We start from the raw sequence: 16,030 nt of genomic DNA, 5'->3' as shown, positions 1-16,030 counted from the left end.
TGACTTCTCTAATATAGGCTGCACATTCTCCTATAAGTCAACATGAACATCTCAGCCCTGGAGGCAGGGACGGCATCCTCCTGGCTTCCTACTGCCACTTCCTGTTTATTACACATTTATTTTCATTCAAGGAGCCTCTTTTAAGCTCATGCTGTCTGGCTTTACATCCATTTACCTGAACCTGCTGCTCTGATCTTCTAATCTTTAGACAATTCCCCAACATTTAATGAGAACATTGTCATCTGACCCACAGTCTTCATCTTTAACTATCCAACATCTTACGCTACATCTGAGCTACTTAACTGACCTTCTCTATTCCAAAGATCTTTGCCTCCATTCAACTTCCACATTGTAATTCCAAAGTCATACCATGGGTCTAGTCAATCTCAAGAATCTTAAACTTTGACTGCAAACCATTATCCTAACACTTTTGTCTCATTGAAACAAAAAGAGAAGAGAAAATGGAGGGAAGGAAAATGGGAAGGAGAAAGAAAGAAAGAAGAGATGGGGGGAGAAAGAAAATTCCATTCACCATCTCTAGCTGCTGCTCCATTTCCTTCTCCTTTTTCTCACAGCCATGTTTCTCAAAAGAATTATCAGCCTTCACTATCTTCAGTCCCTCATTTCACATTCTTTCTTCAGCCTGCTGCTTCTATGCCAACATTGAAACTATTCTCACTGAAGTTAACATTGTTTTCCTAATCACTAGATACTACCTCATCTTTGAAATCCTCTCTTTGTTTGGGTTTCTTGACTCTCTTCTAGTTTTTCTCTCACCTCTCTGAGCATCCTTGTTTAGTTCTCTATGTATCTCTTAAATATTAGTGGTTCCCAGAGCTCCATCTATGCTTGCTCTCCTTTGTACACTCCTCTTGTCTAAAACAGCCTCTCTATTGCCATTATTTCTCCCAACATACAATGATTGCTCAGCCGATACACATCAACCCCACAGCACTCTTCCAAGTTTCAAACAATATTTTTCCTTTGCCCCACAAATATCTCCACTTCAATGTGCTACAGATACATCAATATCAACATACTATTTATCCATTTATTTATATAGTATGTTATACCACACAAGCAAGGAACAGGTGAGACTGCTAGACTAAACATCACAGGATGTAAGCTGTCTTTTCCATTTCTATGGTTGCTTACTTAGACATTTCTCATTTCTCATATAAATTATTATAATCACCATCTAGATTGTACAGCAAATACCCTTTACATCTTTATATTTTTATACCCATACCTCTTTTCCTACTGATTATTCAAAATACATAATATACATTAAAACTTTTTTTAAATCTGAAAACAAATACTGATGACACCTAGTATAAAATCTAAGAAGACAATGTCTCCTTTTAAATTGAGAACGAATTTCAGTACTGCTCTTATTGGTTAATAAAAATCACATTTATGTGCTCACTTCAGCAGCACATATACTAAAATTGGAACGATAGAGAGATTAACAAGGCCCTTGGGCAAGAATGACATGCAAATTTGTGAAACGTTCCATATTTTATTTAAAACACACACACACACATTTATGCTTGTGACAGGAGTCTCCTTACGTTATTCTAGTCTAAAAAGAAACCATCTCAGAAAATTTCATTAGAATATCATTTTAGAAATGACTAGAACATTAGTATAGTTTTTTTTTTTTTTTAAGATTTTATTTATTTGACACAGAGAGAGAGACAGCCAGAGAGGGAACACAAGCAGGGGAAGCAGGAGAGGGAGAAGCGGGCTTCCTGCAGAGCAGGGAGCCTGACACAGGGCTCGATCCCAGGACTCTGGGATCATGACCTGAGCCGAAGGCAGACGCTTAACGACTGAGCCACCCAGGCACCCCATTAGTATAGTTTTTTAAAAACTAAACTCAAATATGTCATAATATTGCTCCATCTAACCAAACTGGAATTCTAACAATAAAAAAGGCATTTCCAGAATAATGGTCAAAGCTATGATAAGTGAGTAGATGGTTTATTCCGGACATCTCCCATTTTCTCCTTCACATCCATTATCCATTCTTCTCTCTTTGAGGGTCTTTGGCCAAAAGGAAGGAGAGAGGAAAGAAGTTGAACTACTTCTCCAATCCCTCCCTATGTGATGGTTAATTTTATGTGTCAGCTTGGCTGGGCCACAGTGTCCAGATATGTGATTAAACATTATTATGAATATTTCTGTGAGATGATTTTTAATTTTTTAAAAATATATTATTTATTTATTTGAAAGAGAGAGAGTGTGCACATGAATGGAAGGGAGGGGGCAGAGGGAGAGGAAGAAGCAGACTCTCCACTGAGCAGGGAGCTTGATGGGCGGGGCTTGATCCCAGGACCCTGGGATCATGACCTGAGCCAAAAGCAGATGCTTAACCAACTGAGCCACCCAGGCACCCCAAGATGATTTTTAGGTGAGATTAACATTTAAATTGGTGGACTTTAAGTAAAACAGATTGTTCTCCATAATGTCAATAAGTTGAAGGCTTGAATAGAACAAAACACCGTCTTCCCCCAAATAAAAGGTAATTCTGCCGGTGGACAGCCTTCAGACTTGAAATGCAACAGAGGCTTTTTCTGGGTCTCCAGCCTGCAAACCCAACCTGCAGAATTTGGACTTACTGGCCTCCATAATCCCATGAGCTAATCCCTTAAAATAAATCTCTTTCTGTACAGCAAGAAAAAGAAATATGTCTGTGTATATATACACCTTCTCTAGCACTGTGTCTGAAAGTAGCTGCAGCCCTGGTAAAATGATGCCTTTTCCACTTGTCCAGCTCCCACTGGGTCTCACTATTGTCTCCTTTGTTCCTTGGCCATAAGTGTGGTAATATTTCCCCTGTTACTAGTATCTGATATCTTACCATCCTTTATTTCTTAACACTGCCCACACTTCTGAAAGCAGTCTTTTCATTAAGGCTATTGTCTGTCAACTCAGGCTGCATCTTAAAATTAGCTTTGGGAAGCTTTGAAAAATCCCAATGGCCAGGCCACAAACCAGACCAACTAAAACAGAACCTCTAAGGGCAGGATACAGGCATCAGTATTTTTTAAAGCTCCCCAAGTGTTTCCAATGTACAGCCAAGGTTAAGAACTATCGCATCAATGTCTCTTTAGCTGAATCATTTGAGTTGAATTTGGTTTCCAGTCATAGCCCCAACCAATATGCTGTCATCATCTAATATCCCCTTCAATGAATTCCTCTCAAAGCTTAAAGAAAAAAATACATTTCTTGAAATCCTATGAGCATCTGTTATTTGTATTTTTCATATAATTATTTCCTATGCTGCCAAGGGTTATTTCACTTTCAAGAGTATTTTATTTCTCTCCAAATGTGTGGGTCCTTTCATTTGTGTCTACTCAAAAACTTGTCTCCCAGCTACCATTCCCAGCCTTTTCTTAACCCCCTTCCCCCAACTTCTGACAGAATAATCATTCTAAAATATGTCTGATCATGTTGCCTTACGATGCAAATTTAAGATTTCTATCAATGAAAAGTCCATGGACTATATAAATTGAAACATCTTGGTTAGGCATTAAAATCTGTTTACACCCATCACAATCTGGCATTCTCTTTTTTTAAAGTTTTTATTTAAATTCTAGTTAGTTAACATATAGTGTAATATTGGTTTCAGGAGTAGAATTTAGTGATTCATCACTTACGTATAACACCCAGTGCTCCTCACAACAAGTGCCATCCTTAATACCCGTCACCCATTTATAATCTAGTATTCTTAATTCTCAACAATCTCCCCCCATTCTCTGCCCCACCATCCTACATTTTACCAAACTATTGCTTGCTTCCTTGACTCCCCTTGTCCCTTTATATCTCCTCTTCATATTAACTGAAATCATTTCTCCTGCCTGAAACCTCCTTCTGTTCTTCAGCAGCCTGACCTTTCAGTCCCTCAACACTCAACTCGGATGTTACCTTCTCAGTGAAGACACCTCCAGTCCCTCTATGATGCTCAATAATGAGTAGCTATCATTAACTCTCTTGAAATGAGTAGCTATTATTAACCCTCTTGAGGGCTTGGAGAGATTTCCCAAAAGAAAGGAACTGTATACTGGGACTAAAAAAAAGAGTGAAGGGGCAAGTGACAGGGAGAAGGGGGAAAAAAGGAAAAAAAAGGGTTTTTACTTACACAAAACCCAAAGATGAGACAGCATCCATAGCACATATGTGATGAACTGCAAATATGTCTGTGTGGATAAACAAAGGAGATGGATGAACTATAAATCTTGTAAGGTGTTTTTGTTTTAATCTTAATAGCAATGAAGTATGTAACTTTATAAACATCATTCACAGAGTCACAGAGATTAAATTAGAGGGGAGAAATATTAGAGATAGAGAGGCCACGAGGAGACTGTAACAGAAACCCAGAAGCTCCTCACTGGAGCTAGGTCAGTGGCAGTGAAAAAGAAAGCACATGCCTTCTCTATTATCTTTCTGTATAATTTTCTATATTATCTATTTTCTATATTATCTTTATGTATAAAAATTGTGTCTTTGTCACAAAGATCTGTTAAAATTCAGGGTAGAATCCAACACTTCTCACATTCTTTTGACTGATTTAAATATTATATGAAAACGTGCATTCCTTTAAAAATTTAGTCAAATATCTTTAATGACATATACATAAACAAATAAATTACAATCAGCTATGGTATTGAAAGTCAATCATTCCTTTCTTTCTTCCAAAAGTTCACCCTTTGCAACAGCTTTTTCTCATTCCACTATTTTTTCCTTTCTCTTTGATAGCCTTGTTGGTCATTTGAATATCTCTGTCTTTATAGGTATATATGTAAGTCTTAAAAAATCTTTTGTCAGTGTATAAAAGACTTTTCACAAATACAGCAAAAAGTAAACATTATTAAAATGCTGATAACTAGGAACAGGGTTGGGATGTCCATTACTAGCTCTGCTTTTTGTCATGTCAGAGAATATAATTTCACCAATAGTGGAACTTGGAGTTAGAACTCTATTAGAGAATTTTGCTTTATATACGGAAAATGTATTTACTAAAAAAATTAAGAACTTCAGATTTCTATTTCAAAATAATTTGAGTGAGGATATTATATTATAGAGTGTCATACATACAGTAAGATAAACCATAATACCTTATGTATTGATTGCTAAAATGTCACATGATCATGTATAAAGCAAATGTCACCAGAGATTCTCACACGGAGACCCAAATGACTCTCATCCAAACCATTCGATGCTCTAAATTCTCCCTGTAACTGTTATTATTATCTTATTAGGGTCTACTTTTTTACTTTTCTGGTATCTACAAAAACTCACACACAATGAGCATTCTGTGAATGTAGTAACTTCAGTAGTTCATGAGGAAAGTAATGTTATTATAGGACAGCTTTATTCCATCTCCTGCTGCCTCTACTTTGTTCTTATTCTCATCCCTCCTATCTCTTAATTCTGACCTCTGCTGTATGGTACAGAATCTTATCTTTACATCACACATGATTCATGAACCCTCCGTAAGGCCAATACCTTACCTGTAAAAACTTACCTCATCTAAGAACTTATCAAGAGCTTTCCAAAGCCATTAAAGCAGTTAAAAAATGCTCTATCTTACCATGTGTGTAATACATGTGAATGCAGAAGACAATCTTACCTAATGGGGTCTGATATTTTACCCAGATCATAATCTGTTTAGTATTTGCCATTATCCATCATTTTCTATTACTACTTATCACTCATCTTAGCTTTTAACACATTATCATCTTCCATCAAGAAATGGATGACATTAAGAAGAAAAACACTTTCTCTCTTCCAAGGAAGGAAAGGGGGATGAAATAGGGAACTTGGGGTGAAAAAAAAAAGCCAACTATATGGTAGGTGACATCTGAGGCATTTTACAAATATTACCACATTCAATAAACTTTTTAATTGAATCTTCATGATAAAAAAAGTAAAGAAGGTATTATAATTCCTCTTTTTTCAGATGAGAATCCTAAGGCTGAAAGAGACCAAGTAACTTTCTCAAGGTCTCAATAGCTATTAAGTAGGATAGTTGAAGTCCGCATTTATTCTGCTAAAATGCTGTGTTAAAGGTTAGAATAAATGTATGTTTTCTTTAACATCCTTTTTGTTATAGTTATGACATCACTCTTTAACCTAAGTTCTTATCCTATTGTCTAAAATTGACCAAAGAGTAAGCAAAGGGGATGTGCCTTAGTAAGAATTTAGGCTCATTACAACCACATGGAAGAGAATTTCAGAAACACAAGGCTTGGGATATTACCTGTTTTTACTAGAGATAGTTACAGGAGAAGGAGTTAGATTTTTACCTTCTAAATCAGTCATTCCTTCATTGCTTTATCTGAATAACATCATCACCTGATTTCAAAGTCAGGATGAAATTCGAAACTAAACTTGGATCCTGTACTCTAACAAATGTCTGAGACCTTAACATATTTACCCAGACTTTTACCACTCACAGTCATGCCCCAGACAGAGGAAATGACTCATCTGTTTTAAAAACTGGAAGTGTTAAAGTTAACATAAAATATTCCAAGACAAATTTTTTTAAGTATATGTTATAGGAAGTAAGTATTTGTGTTTTTATAAGTCTAATCCATATGCAGGCCTTTAATTCTTGGGTACCTATGTAAAAATCAGTAAAAGGAAGCCCATAATTGAAAAATAGATTATCAGGAGAAAAGAGCATCAACTCCTGGGTTTAATTATACCTGTAAGTTTCATAGAAAATTTTAAAATGGTACTTTTTTAAAAATGTGCATGTATTACTATACCTCCAAATGTAACAAAATTTCCAAAAATGTGGAAATATCATGAGAAACCATGAAGTACTTTATTTGATTACAAATAACGTCTGATGAATTGAAAATACGATGGTGCTAATTTTTCACTTAAAGACTTAAGTCTATCCTAAGACTCAATTTGAAAGGGTCTACTGATTAAAAGGCAGACTGCCCTCACCACGGGCTTTTAGCAGGGACAAGTCATCAAGGATGTGTACTATGTACCTAGTACATAGTATATATATATATTTTAAAGGTTTTATTTATTTATTTGAGAGCGAGAGAGAGAGCAAGAGAGAGTGGGATGAAGGGCCGAGGGAGAAGCAGGCTCCCCGATGAGCAGGGAGCCCGAGGCGGGACTTGATCCCGGGACTCCAGGATCATGACCTGAGCCAAAGGCAGACACCCAACCGACTGAGTCACCCAGGCACCTCATAGTATATATTTTTGATATGATAAAGCACAGCATCTCAGACGATAAAGAGAATTGCTTCAGATGCATACCTCAAAGAGAAACTCAAAAGGAAAAGAAATCCATTTGAAAAGGAAGAAACAAAAAGTTTGAGGTCTTGCTCCAAAAGAGAGATTTTGCTCTAAAATACTCCAAAAAAAGGAAAATGGCTGTGTGATATCCATAAATGAAGAAAACTTTGGCATTCTAGACCTTGGATACCTTAATGCACGATACACATATATCACAAAGTTCCAATTCTAAGCCCCCGTGCAAGAGGGAGGGATACTCCTGTGAGGGAGATGGTACATATATAAGACAACCTTTTACTGGAGATGTGCTGATGCCAGCATCTAAGACACAAGGGTCCAGAGCTTGGCTGGATATAGTATTCCAGAGGTGCTCAGAGGTGAAAGCAGTAATATAAAGACCAAAAAAAATCTTGATGTTAAGGCCAAGACCAAAGTACAGCAGGAACCAAAGATATAACCTAGAGTTAATGCCTGGCAGAAGAAAAAGTAATTTGAGCATATTGTAGGTGCAGCAAAGCAGTGAGAAGGCAGGCCTTACAAATATGGCTGTTTTTATGGCTTGCTTTTATTGACTGTGTAGTAGAGAATGTGAAGGTGTGTTGGGTATGACCCTAAAGTAATGGGATATTGGAAGATAATAGATCTAAATAAACTTTGTTGGACATTCAGTAATAATAGACAAGGCACTTATTCTAGTTTTTATTTTCCTTTGCTTTGCTCTGGCTATTTTCCTGCAACTTTTATTTCTGTTAATAACACCACCACTCCCGTCTTTGAGTAACCCAAAAGCAAGGGAGTCATCTTGATTCTTCCTACTGCTGCTATGCTTAATATTTGTCTTTAAATAGACTTAGCATTATTGGGGAACCTGGGTGGCTCATTTGGTTAAGAATCTGACTCTTGGTTTCAGCTCAGGTCATGATCTCAGGGTGGTGAGATCCAGCCCTGTGGCAGGCTGCATGCTCAGCACAGAGTCTGCTTGAGATTCTCTCTCTCCTTCTCCTTCCCCTCTGCCCCTCTCCCTGCTAATGCTCTCTCTCTCAGATAAATTAATTACATCTTTAAAATAAATAAATAAATAGACAGGATTCTTTTAACTTAAATGTGTTTAAAAGGAAATTATTTTATTCATTAAAAACTACTAGTTACTAAAAGTTACTAAAACCACCAGATACTAAAAAAGAAATATATTTTTGAAAATTCAATGAAAATTTTACTATGTCATTGAATTTTACCAGAAATCCACTCCTTCTTTCTTAAAAGGACTGATTAGCAAATACCATTTAACACACAGATTAGTATCACCGTAAGACTTTCTCCTTAAAATTAATTAGAGGGATTAAAAGATAATTGAAAAGAAAATAACTTTTTTATTGTGTGGTGATTTAATTATGATTTAATGCTGCATCCTTGTACCAACAAAGGGTCATCCCACACTTTGGGAAGCACTGGACTATGGAATAAAATCCAAACCCAATAGCCTGGTACAACGTCATTCCTGAATACCTTTCAACCTGACTTCCTGCCACCACATAAGCCACATATCCTCACTATATTTGGCTCCATTAATTTCCCCATTGTGTCTTCTGGGAATACTCTTATGCCTCCATCAAGAGTTTCAGATGTCAAGTCTTGAGAGACCTCCCGGGCACATTTCTCCTTAGCACTGACAAAGATTCTTCCTTGACCAAACTCTAGTCAGGTTCCTCTGAGTCCTCTTCTTAACTAGGCTTCAACCCATAAAGACTTAAATAAGCACCAATATAGTTTCTAACAGCTCGAGCCTGCATCCGTAGGATGACCCTAGCCCCTTAAAGTACCTGTCTAAGAAAACTCATGGTGGCCAAAAGAATTCACTGTTTCAGCCAACATGTGAAGACAGGGCCCCTGTCTCCAGTCTCTTCGGGAGAGTAGGAGCCTAACTTTGATAAGCACCAGTTAGCAAAGTCAGATGAATTTCACATGGACCAAATCCTTCCTTCCACCACTTTGTAATTTCCTTTTTACTTCCCTGAAAAATTCTATTGAGCCCTTGCTGGCTCCTTTCCCTACTACCTCATTCTCCCTTTAAAACATCCCATCACCCGTGCAGAAATCAAAGTTGAGTTCAACTCATACTGGACTCTTTTCCCTACTGCAATAGTTATTACAGATTAAAAATCTGTCTTCACCCCTTTAACTAGTCTCTGCCTTTGCTTATCTTTGACGGCACTCCATATCTGCTTCTAATTCTCTACGTTCTAAGTACAGAACCATCCCCCTTACCTGCCATGCTGTGCTCATTTTTGTACTCCAAGTTCCCAAATCAGTACTGTCCAGTGTCTCCTGTATTCGACATGGCAAACTTTTTTTACCAAGGTTAATAGATTAAAATGATAAAACTATGTGTTGTCAGATTGTTGCATTGTATATGTATTACATATGAAATAACTAAACAAATATCTTGTCACATAGATACCCAACCACCTCTGCGGTGGTATTTTCGTGAGAGCAATCTGTAAGTTTAAATAACTGTGTACACAGAAAAAGGGAACCAAGTTATCTGACTAGTGTGAACAGGGCCATGTGGAGAATATCTAAGACATTGCTTATTTTTTGTTTCAACTTATAAACAATAAGAGGGACATCAACACTGCACAGTTTTACAGTTTAAAAATAATTTAAAAATATTTATCAGCTTATTTTCCTTCTTTCTTAGCTTTGTCAGTATCATTTTTGATCCCATTGTTTCCTTTAACCTCACATCTTCCTCTTTTGGATGTCTACTTCCTTTTAAAATAACAATTGCCTATTACTTCTCATATCTTTTGTTTTATAGTAGTAATAGCACTTCTATAACTATAGCATGGGGAATTTACATGCAAGCTGTAGGAGACACTGGGTTTTTACTTCAAAATTAGTTTTGTTTTGTCTGTTTCTAACTTATAGGTGAAAACGCTACTTCCCATAGGAGCCTATTTTATTCCATAAAATTAAATGAACCATAACCCCAAAGTGCAACGAGACACACGCAGCATGACCACATTATTTCAGAAGGCTGAAGGGTTGCCAGTCCATTGATCTCAGACTTCATGAACCACAGTGCAGCTCAAATTGGTTCCCTGCAGTAGCTTTGAGCTTCTGCCAAACAGCCACTGCAGAACTCCGAAAACCACAAGGTAAGGAGATGGCATCCAGGCACTTTTTTTAATACTGTTATTAACTCTTTTACTGAAGTTTATTTTGTTACTTTATTAAAGGGGTTGGGGTCACATCAGACATTTTTCTTGCTTAAAGGTAACATGCAGTAATTGCTGGGATAACATAGTATTGAAAACATAGAACTAAATGTGGGGCCTATGTGAGCATCCTTCTTTTGCCAATAAATTACAAATGCTTCTTCTTTTGTACAGTTGTACTAACATTAAACAATAAGTATAGAATTCCTATTGTCATTGATTTTTGGCATATCAAGTCTCTTTTTTGTTTTCACTTCTACCTGTATCAGCATCATCCAGTTGCCTAAAACCATTCAGTCAATGCTCCACCCAGGCTTGGAGTCAATTTTAATGCAGCCAAGCAATATATTAAGAGCTCTATCCACAATCATTAAATGAAGACTGAAATTAACCACGCATTCCTGGGCCCAGAATCCAGAATGGAGTGTCCTATGCATTCATGTACCCAGCAAACTAACAGCCACTCTCCCACCCTACAATTCTGTTGCCCAATCTTCATTGCTGGATGCCTGTCCTTAAAGACATGCTCCACTCCTGGGGTTGTAACTGGTGTCCTAAGCTAAACAACCACTGGTTTAACAGGGGCCCTGCCCCCTGACTAAAATCTGGGCCAGCCCCTCACACCCTGTTCCTAGAACAGGCTGGAGCTCTGCTTCCAACTGAATGAGCTCTTTTCTTCCCTTACCTGGAGCAAAAACAGTAGCACTGCCAGGACTTCTTATTGCCATATCCTCCCTTAACCCGGTTCCAAGCCTTGTAAATCATTCCTGGCTCAGAAGCCCACATCCCTTACTCTCAGATACTATAACTGAAAATGCTGGTCACTCATTCACTTTAGAGGCTTGATCCCAGCTCCTTTTTTCTTGCTTCTTCTCTTGCCTTGACCTAAGGCCCAGCACACCTCACAGTAGGTGTGGTATATGGGATAAGACAATGTCAGTGTGTAAACAGTGCTCATCATATAAAGGAAATCTTGAAGGCATCATTTTTATTCAATGCAAATAACCACCAGAATCATTTTTTTTGGTGGTTTCTATTTTTTAATGAAATGTAAACCTTTACATTTTTCCTAATGAGAAAACAGTATAGTTTCCTTATAGTTTATTGTTCTAACATCTGATAAACCACATGATCAAGGTATTCTTTTTGAGAGCCATAATACGTTAGGTGTTAGAGAGCCCAGATAGTACTTGCATTAAGTAGTTAACTTTGTATTATGAGCTTGATTCTTTCTATAAAGCTTTCTGTACTATCTATATTTTGTACTACCCAGTTCCCATGGCAACATGTTTGTTCCCATGGAGAAACAAAAGTGAACACCTTAAAAGAGCTGAACTTGAAGATATAAAACCTCACTCAATGGATAGTTTGCTCAGAGGCTATTCAAGAATAAAAACAAAAAGACAGAAAAGCAGAAAATATAGCTAGGTTTCAAATTCCAGCTCAAAACTAAGAAACTACTTCTGATTTCTTTTGACCTGCCAAGTAACAAATCATTCTTGGTGTGTCCTTAACAGCAACTTTAAACTGACTGTTTTTCCCCAAAAGCAATTTTTAAACTCTCTACTTAGACAAAGAGCCTTTTAAATGGTGATTTGATGGTTTGTTTTATTTTAGCAATTTGGTCCTCGTAGTTGCAACTAGCATTTGCATATTTCAAGAATATTTGAATTTTCATGAAACTGCCTAAATTTGGCCAACCTGATTTGAGAAAAAACCAAAACAACACTATACATTAAAGCAATGAGAATGTAAGCAAATGAGCATAACGTTATTTTTTAATAAAAACAAATTCTTTTTTTTTTAATGTCCAAAATTTTCCTAGCCTACCTATGGTTCAGTATGTGTCATTTGAATAGAGCCTGCAAACTGCAGATGGATGGAAATTTGGCTGCTTTGGTTGAATATAAAGGGAAGCTGGTAGCCTTAGTTAGGCTCATACTACTATGCCAAATTCCTAACACCATTACAACAGGACTTTGAATGATACCAGTAAAATAATTCACACCCATTTGCCAGCTCCTTTCAAGTGGCATAAACTCTACTTGTAAAAGACAAAGAAAAATCACTTGGCTCCAGTGGCTCTTTGTTCTGCGGCCTCCCACCCTCCTCCCCGCCTACCCCCTTTTATAATCTAGACACTGCTTCCTTTCCATTTGTATCCTACTTCTTTGTCTGCTGTTCTCCAGCCCTTTTTGTGCCTTTTTTTTTTTAATCTTTAAGCCTTGACCTCCTTTTTCCAATCCTATTCTGCTATTTCTACTCTACAGTATCATTACTTTTTTCCCTGGCTTCACTCTTGTTTCTTAGCCCCTCCTCTCTCTTCAATCTTTAGCTTTTTAGGTATTATGCTTATTTTTAGTCTCCTTCCCTGCCTTTAGTTTATTTTTCATTCTTGCCACCTTTTCTTACTCTTTGTACTCCCTCTTCTAGAAGTTTGTGTGTTTTGCTCTTTTTAAGTTATTATGTATTGTTCCTTGATGAATCCTTTTCTCTCCTTCCAACTATTACTTTTTCCTGATTGTTTGAATCCCAGTCCCACTGACTTTATGAAAACATTACAATTGAAGCAATTTAAAGTATTTCTTTGATATCATAAAAGTGAGAAGAAAAATTAGCCCTAGAAAATAGCATCTTAAACAGTAGACTGCTTTTTTTTCTCTTTGTCCCCTCCTTAAGTTCACAGTGAATAGAATCAATGAGATTTGTCATCTGCTATATTTGTATAGATCTGGAATTATTCACTCTAATCATGGAGTGAGGAGCAGGACTCTGAAATCAGCAAGTCCAGCATGCTGAGTTGTTGCCACTCAAGATAAAATAACTTTTGTACATTATGTGGTCGACTGACAAGGAGAAGAAAAAAGATGTGGCTCAGAATTAATTGTAGGTTTTGAAGCAATAGTTACAGGAAACAAGACACAAAGGTTTTTCTCCGACTTATTTTCGTATGGTGCTGGGGGTGACGACATTTGGGCACTTCGGTCATTTGATATTATTTATTCTGTATGGCAGGTAGAATAATAAAAATCTCTTGAATACAGACCTTGCTTTTCTCCCCTATCACCAGATGGGCATACACTGTGAGTTGCTTTTTTTGTTTGTTTTGGGAATTGGATGCTTATCTTTCTTTTATAGGCTCTCACCTAACTTCCAGAAGTATGCAATAGTGGACTGCATGTAAAGAGAAATGGTCCATTCAGGTTTAAGTGCATTGCTTTGAACTAAGGAGATATATATCTTAATATTTGAATTATTTATGACCATATATTTTCATAAATTGTATGAGATATACATATATAATTAAATCCATTAGCATAGTGGCATATTCTTTATTTATGCTTTCACATACTTGGAATTAAAACTTAATGTAAATTGCACTTACTAAACACCTAAAAAGTCACATTCATTCACTGATAAATTTTCAGTCTTTTAAATCCATAAGGAAATATTGATGCTCCATAATACCTACTGGTTGTGTAGCCCTCAAAGCTTTGGAGATTCATTTTTACTCACCATAGTTAGGATATCTGCCTTTTCTGTTTTCCTCTGTTTTTACTACTTTTGCATTTAACAGGTTTTTATTTTGCTTAAAGACACCTTGCTTAAAGGTTCTGGAAAAAAGACCATGACTTGGAAACTAAATCACTGTTATAGAAAATTTTTAGTACAAAGGAATTTTCCACATCTTCTTTTCTTTACTATGGATATAATTACAGCAACCAACACATAGTCATGCATGCTGAGCACTGCACAATGCTAGGGGGCCATTCTTGACCTATGTGTGGGACCCTGTATACAGGTGGATTCATTTTGCAATTCTCACTGAAACTATGCCATGCTTTTATCTGTCAGATGATCATGTTGGATTATGTTGGGTTTTACTCTTTAAAATTCCTGAAATGTAAATGTACAGACCATCCACTTCTCTTTCATGTTACAGAGATGGAAGATGCTTTCAGAGAAGAGATGTGTCCTGACTATGATTTTATCACCATGTATATCATCAGAGTCAGGTTAGAGTCAGCTCTCCTAATTCCTGTCTTCAGGAATATCATTTTGAAGATATTCGTGGTGACAAGGAAAATACTATATTTCTATCACATAAATCCCATAGGTACAACTTTCTAGGCTTTTAGCCTAACTTTACTCCTAGACAATTTTACATTGTAAAGTAAGGAGTGAAATAATTTCTAGGTAATTCTCCTTGTGCAGCTTGCTATGTAATCCAACAACATACTAAATGGCTTTTTGAGAGGGGCTGTCACATCACCATTGACTAACATAGTGGAAAATATTTGGAAAAGGAACTATTCAACGCTATCGCTACATCTATATTACTGGAGTACAGTTTTGGAATATTGACATTAAGTAATTGAAATAAAGTTTCTTAGAAATTAAAATGTTTACTTTCCCAATAACGCACTGGGAAACTACCAGTTTACCGATCTTCTCTACAGAGCTTTTCTTTATTAATATCAACCCATACTTTTCCTTCTTTTTTATTACTCAAAAATAATGTGTGGTTTTTGCTATAGTATTGTAATTTGTTTTTCGTCTCTTATTGCATCTCAAAAATCTGTCAGCTCCTTATGTACTAAGTTTGTCTTTTACTTGTTTTCCCTCCCCCATGATCTTGAGTATGCATATAGTTGATGCTAAATGTGTGCTATTTCAGTGGACAAGAAGTCTTGATTAATTGGAAGCAAATATCCAAAGTGAGTCTAGATTGCCAAAAATATTGTCAAAAACGTACATCATGAATCTAAATGCTAACAGAATAAATCACTAATAATAACTTTTAAATGAAAATTACTACAAAGCTATTTCTCATAGTGGTGCTTAAGATCATTTCCTCTAGTAGATTAAAGCATATTGGTGAAAAGAACAAGCAGGGAGGAAAAACTAGTGCATACTATCATAAAATCATAATGCTTTTAAAAATATTTTTTTATTTTTCTCTAGAATTGAAAGAGGTGTATGACAGATTTGATCATAAACTTTCATTTGAGAGAATAATGCAAGAGAAAAAGAACATAGTACTGCCAGAAGCCACAGCTTCTGGCAGATGTTGCAAGAATGAGTTAGATTGCTGACCTTTTTTCTGGGGCATTGTGTCAATTTTGAGTGGAGTTTCCAATTGCACAATGAGCATCTGGACAGTTTTGACATCTTTATTACACTCTCTGAGTTCTTAACATGCTACCATTTTGTTTTAAAGATGATTTCTTTCAAAATTAAAACAATTATTTAACTGCCAAAAGTAATCCCATGACTGAATGCCAGTAAAATTATCTTCCCAGATCTGGTTTCCCTACTAATATTCATAATCAGAATACCCGTTGTTTAATCAAAATTAAGATTTGATTAATGATCTTAACATTCAAATCCATTTCTTCACAGGCCTAATTTTGTTTCTTGTATTTCCTTTGCACTGAATTACTGTGGTTTAAATAGCCTGTTTAACATGACCACTTTCAAACAAGATCATAAATTCTCATAAAAGCAGACTAAGGAATTCATAATCATAGCTCTTGGCCGCCA

General features: G+C 36.4%; 1 protein-coding gene and 1 non-coding gene across 2 annotated transcripts in view; one reads left to right on the top strand and one right to left on the bottom strand.

Annotated features, from left to right (window-relative positions):
• Window positions 1-16,030, bottom strand: part of MACC1 (MET transcriptional regulator MACC1) — a 224,356-nt gene that overhangs the window by 134,543 nt on the left and 73,783 nt on the right. The window lies entirely within an intron of this gene.
• On the top strand, window positions 1,419-1,522 carry LOC116631217. Its single transcript, XR_004299147.1, has one exon. It is a non-coding gene; the product is annotated as a U6 spliceosomal RNA (small nuclear RNA).

This window comes from Phoca vitulina, unplaced genomic scaffold (genome assembly GCF_004348235.1).
Source record: "Phoca vitulina isolate PV1807 unplaced genomic scaffold, GSC_HSeal_1.0 scaffold4, whole genome shotgun sequence".
In the NCBI taxonomy this organism is placed as follows: Eukaryota; Metazoa; Chordata; class Mammalia; order Carnivora; family Phocidae; genus Phoca; species Phoca vitulina.
This window is presented reverse-complemented; position numbering and strand designations above follow the sequence as displayed.